The sequence below is a fragment of the Dendrobium catenatum genome, unplaced genomic scaffold (assembly GCF_001605985.2).
Source record: "Dendrobium catenatum unplaced genomic scaffold, ASM160598v2 fragScaff_scaffold_211, whole genome shotgun sequence".
NCBI classification, from domain to species: Eukaryota; Viridiplantae; Streptophyta; class Magnoliopsida; order Asparagales; family Orchidaceae; genus Dendrobium; species Dendrobium catenatum.
Window position 1 is genome coordinate 566,757 of NW_021318673.1, and position 5,897 is coordinate 572,653.

Sequence of the window (5,897 nt, forward strand, 5' to 3'; positions counted from 1 at the left end):
TGCTCAATATATCAAAAAATCAAATCAGAGGCATTAAATTCATGATGGGCTAGGTTGTAGAAAGTGGTGATCGAAAGGAGTGGAGTGGTATGAATGCAACCACCAACTTTTGAAAGAATTAAGGTACAAAGGATATGTTGGATTGTCCTAGCATATTTGAGTAAGTTGTTAGACTCTCCAACATGATAGGAGGCATTGGTATTTCTTAGAAAGTGGTTGGCGGAGCCCAGTTGTAGTTGAGATCTAGACACAGGATATGGAGTTTGTCTTCTATGGTGGATAGTTACAGGAGTTCTTGACAGTCCTGATATATGATTTTGACAGGACGTCTATTCATATAGGACTAAAGAGCAGTGAAGGAGAATTGATGTGAAGGCTAGCAAAAAATTCAAATAGTAACTCTAAATTTAATGGGACTGTAAGAGTAAAGAGAAAAATGAGAGTAGTGTGACCAAATAAATCAAGAACATGATAGGAAAGGATGTGGGGGTTGACAGTTTAGGATACAGTAATCTCAATCATCTTGTATCTCTGATATGCAGCTTGATCGGTCACCTCAGTGAAATGAGGGTCCAGATTTTCCCTCAAGGAGCTTCTAAAAGGCATGCGAGACCTTTTTCCACCAGCTATTATCAGGAAAATAGAGAGTGAGTAAGAGCAAAGAGAGTTTTAAGAAGGATTGCGTGAGAAAAATTGACTGAATGCCTTAATTTTTAAAGAAACGATCTGATTGTCCAGGATGATCACAAAATCATCCAGGACGATCGGGTGCAATAATTGCATCCGGGATGATTGGTCAAAAAGGCAGTAAAGTCATCTAGGATGATAAGGCACACACAATCATCCCGAGGAGACATTCTAATTAACCGTTGAAAAACTAGATCATTCTGGATGATTTTAATTGATCATACCGACCAAATTAAAGTCGTGGACCAAATTTTGCCACGTGTATCATCCAGGACGAATAGATGGAACATCCAGAATAATCACCAATAATTGATCAGAAAAAGGTTATGATCATTCAGGATGAGGAGGATCCTCTAGGATGATCACAAATAATTGAAGCAAAAGGCGATCAGATCATCAAGGATGATCAGAAGAAGAAGAAGAGTCAAATAAACCGTTTGAACAAATCATTCAGGATGATATAAATATCATTCAGGATGATGTAAAAAAGTTTAGAATTAGCGATGGATGGAGATGATCGGAGAAGGCACAAAAATATGAAAATTAACTAAAAAAGATAAAAAATAATTATGAAAGAAAAAAAGAAAAAAATCAAAAAGAACAAAAAACAAAGGTTTTTTTAATCAATGCCCTAATATGATAAATTTTCTATGTGATTGAATTAAATCTTTGTAAGAATCAATGAGTTAACATAGTCAAAATCTGAAAAAAAAGAAAATATAGAACAACTGATCCTATTAACCCTAGCTCGAACTTCAACCAGGGAAAACCATCTTTTGGAAACAAAAATCTAAATAAAAAAAACAATTGTATAAAAAAGAGATCTGTTCAAAACTTGGTTCCAAAAAAAATATTTTATAGAATAATATATCAAAGTAATTAGTCTCAATCATGAATTCTAAAATCAAGCCTTTAAAAAATATCAAGTAACACATGAATTCTTTTAAGATTTAAAAATTTTGAAAGAGAAGAAAGCTTGCTTTTGGTGGGCTCATTTTAAGCCTCTTATCAATTGATTGGCGTTCTTTACGCATCTTTTAATTTTTTATACACTTTTTATACCCTTTTTTTCAATTTAGCGTCATTGTGCATCTTTTGATTTGGCATCATTGGTCACTTTTTTTTATTTTTACAAGCTAGATCCCTTTTTAAAACTCTTAAATACTCTTAATTATGAGTATATCTTCAAGATATTGGAGAAGAAAAACTAACTCTCTAATATAAGAAAGAATGAATAACAAAATAGAATAAAAAATTATATGATAAATGTAATGACAAGATTATGAAAAAACTGAAGGTAATGTAAAGACTTTGAATATTATATATATAAGATAGATTACTGTAGCAAGATTAAAAAGATCTTAATTGCAAAGTCCAGAAGTTAATTTGAGATAGACTTTTGTTTAGAAAAGAAAGTTATACAACTAAAAGAAGTTAGAGGAAAAGAAACAATCAACGGTGTTTCTCCCTTTTAACTGATTTAGAGATGTCAAACATTGATTACAAATTTTCAAAAAACAAAAATAAGGCATAAGGTATCAATTCAACGGTGATTAAAAAAAATAAACAACGATGAAAATTAAAACAACGTAAGTGAAACATATGAAAAGTATAATAAAAATAAATAAAGAAAAACTACAAAAAGAAAAACAACAAACAACATAAAAAAATTAGAAATCAGTAAGAATTAAGTTCAAGCATTTACGTCAATCACACCCAATCTGGTCCTTAAAGTACTGAAAGTATCAAAGGCCAATGATTTAGTAAAGATGTCAGCCAGTTGATTCTCAGTTGCAACATGGTGTAACTCAATGTCTCCTTTGGTCACATGGTCTCTAATAAAATGATGTCTGATGTCAATGTGCTTAGCCCTTGAATGTTGGATAGGATTCTTAGAAATGCAGATGGAATAAGAGTTGTTACAAAGGATCAAAATTGTGCCTACAGGTAATCATAAATCCAGAATTTGCTGCTCCAACCAAAGGACTTGGGCCACACAACTCTCTAAGGTAATGTACTCAGCTTCAGCAGTGCAAAGTACAATAGAGTTTTATTTTCTACAGGACCAGGAGACTAAAGATTATCATATGAATTGGCAAGTCCTAGAGGTGCTCTTTCTATCCACTCTACATCCTATAAAATTAGAATTAGAATATCTAATAATCTCAAAAGAAGTGTTGTGCCTAGGATACCAGATTCTTAAGTTTTGGGTCCCTAAGAGATATCTAAGAATTCTCTTAACTGTAGTAAGGTGGAATTCCTTAGGATCATCTTGAAATCTAGCATAGAGATAAATATTAAACATAATATCAAGCCAGCTAGCTGTCAGGCAAAGTAAAGATCCAATCATCCATCTGTACTTCTTTTGATCAACTGATTTTTCATTTGGGTCCTTATCCAACTGAACACTAGAGGTCATAGGAGTATTAATTAGCTTGGCTTTATCCATTTCATATTTTTTTAAGATGTCCTTTATGTATTTTGATTGATTTAGAAAGGTTCCATCATCTAGTTGTCTTATACTAAACCCTAAAAAGTAGGACAACTCTCCCATCATACTCATCTCAAATTCCATACTCATTATTTTAAAAAGATCATCACATAACCTTTTATCAGAAGATCCAAAAAGTATATCATCTACATAGATCTAAAAAATGAGTAATTCATCTCCTACTTTCCTCAAAAAAAGGGTGGTGTCTACTGTCCCCTTAACAAACTCTATCTCTAGTAAGAATGTGCTAAGTCTCTCATACCAAGCATTTGGTGCCTTATTTAATCCATATAATGCATTTTTTAATTTTAAAACATGATTTAGAAATCGAGAATTCTCAAAACCTGGGGGTTACTCTACAAACACATCCTCTTTTATTACCCCATTTAAAAAGGAACTCTTAACATCCATTTGGAAAAGCTTAAATCCCTTATAATAAGCAAAGAAAAGTAGCACTCTAATATCTTCCAATCTAGCTATCGGGACAAAGGTCTCCTCAAAATCAATCCCTTTTATTTGGTTGTACCCCTTAGCCACCAATCTCGCCTTATTTCTAACCACCACACCAAAATCATTCATCTTATTCATAAAGATCCAATTGGTTCCAACTACACTTTGTCCCTTTGGTATTTCTACAAGCTCCCAAATATCATTCCTAATAAATTGGTTTAATTCCTCTTGCATGGCTAAGATCCAAAACTCATGTGGTAATTTCTTCAACTTCATCTTCATCCTCAACTCTAGATTTCTTAGGATCAGATTCATCAAATACTACATGAGTAGTCTCCTCCACCCCCAATATCCTATTATTAAACACCCTAAAGGATTTCTCAACACTTGAATATCCTAAAACACTCCATCAGATTTTGGGTCAAACTTTCCTAAGTGTGACTTCCCATTATTAAGAATGAAAACCTTATAGCTAAAGATAATTTAGGATTTAAAGTATGGTTAAATGATTAATGTGTGAAGGATTAATGTTTGATGTGGGTAAAGTTACCATACTTTAAAAGCGATCAACAAATCGATCCCCAATAGGTGTGATGCATATAAAAAGAAAATCACACGTGTTGGCATTGATTGGGGAAATCAATAGAATTTGAAGAGAGTTTAATGATCAAGACATGGAATGAATGGAATACTAAATAGGGAATACAAAATTTGAACTATGATGGTTCCATGAGAGGTTGATTCCACTACCAATAAAAGATTATAAGAAAAGAAAGCTTGTATTGGGGACTCATACCTAATCTTAAAGGACTAGATAATCATATGAAAAGGAAGCCTAAGTGTGGGGACTCACGAAAAATCATAGAGGATCGATATACAAATAACGATGGTGTCATGAAAGGCTTGCTCCACCACTAGTAGGTTCAATGATGCTAGGATGGTGCCATAGGAGCTTACTCCACAATTAGTAAGTGATAATAAGAAAAGGAAGTCCAAGTGCAGACACTAAAACCTAACCTCAAACGACCGAATGATCAAATGGAAAGGAAGCCTAAGTGTAGGGACTCACACCTAACCATAGAGGATTGATATACAAACTAGGGTAGTGCCATGAAGGGCTTACTCTACCAGTAGCGGGCTCAATGATGCCAGGATGGTACCACGAGGGGCTTGCTCCACCACTAACAAGTGATCATTAGGAAAGAAAGATAAAGTGAGTTAAAGTTCATTAGGGATGTTAATCCCTTATGAACTAGCCAGAGGCTAACTAAGAGGGGGTGAATTGGTATTTTAAAAATCATTCAAACAAAATATAAATTCAAACCAAAATTCACCATAAAGAAAATTAAAGTGCAGGAACTAAATGCTGAAAAAATAATAGTAAAGAACAAAAAAATTTATAGTGGTTCAGTCAACTAGCACTATGTCCACTCCCCGGAGCCTCTCCTCTAGGTATTACACTAAACTCAGTGACTCTCTTTTTCTCCCACACAAAGGAGGAGAAGCCTATATAAAACCTCCTTTCCACCGACACAGTGAGACAAAGAACCTGATTCCTTTTACTTCCTGTTGAATCAAGCAGAGAACCTTGATCTATTACTGAAGTGGACCTCTCTTGAACCTCCAAGGATAAGAGACGACAATTGGAGAAAACAACTTGGATCCTTACTTGGAGCAACCTTTGTGAAACCCTTCATAAACTCCCCATCATAAGATCCTCTCTCTCTCTCTCTCTCCCTTTCTTTCCCTTTCCTCTAGGCTCTCTCAGGTCAAGATAGCAGTAAAAGATATTCTCTTGGGTATAACAAGATGTCTTCTATAGAAGAGCTCCGGAATAGCTCTTAATTGCAACAAACTGACTTTATCATCCAAGTTGATATAATATTATCAGTACAAATTTAGCTCAATCAGCCATGATGATTTGGGATGATCATAAGGGTTTTTTTCATATCATCTAGGATGATAGTATATCATCCCATACGATTAGTACAAATCATTGAATATCGTCTAGAACATCGCCCTGAATGGATGTTTGGATGATGGAAAAATAGCTTGATCGTCCAGGACAATCTCACGATCATCCCGGATGGTTAGTTCAAATCCATGCATATTGTCTGAAGCATCGCCCTCAATAGAAGTTGGCTGATGTTTGATCGTCCATGAAGAACTAGGGTTTATGAACTGATCATTCCGGCTGATCCTGTGATCATCTAAGATGATATGATTGAACAATTAAACCTTAATTGATTTCCTTAATTATTGGAATAAT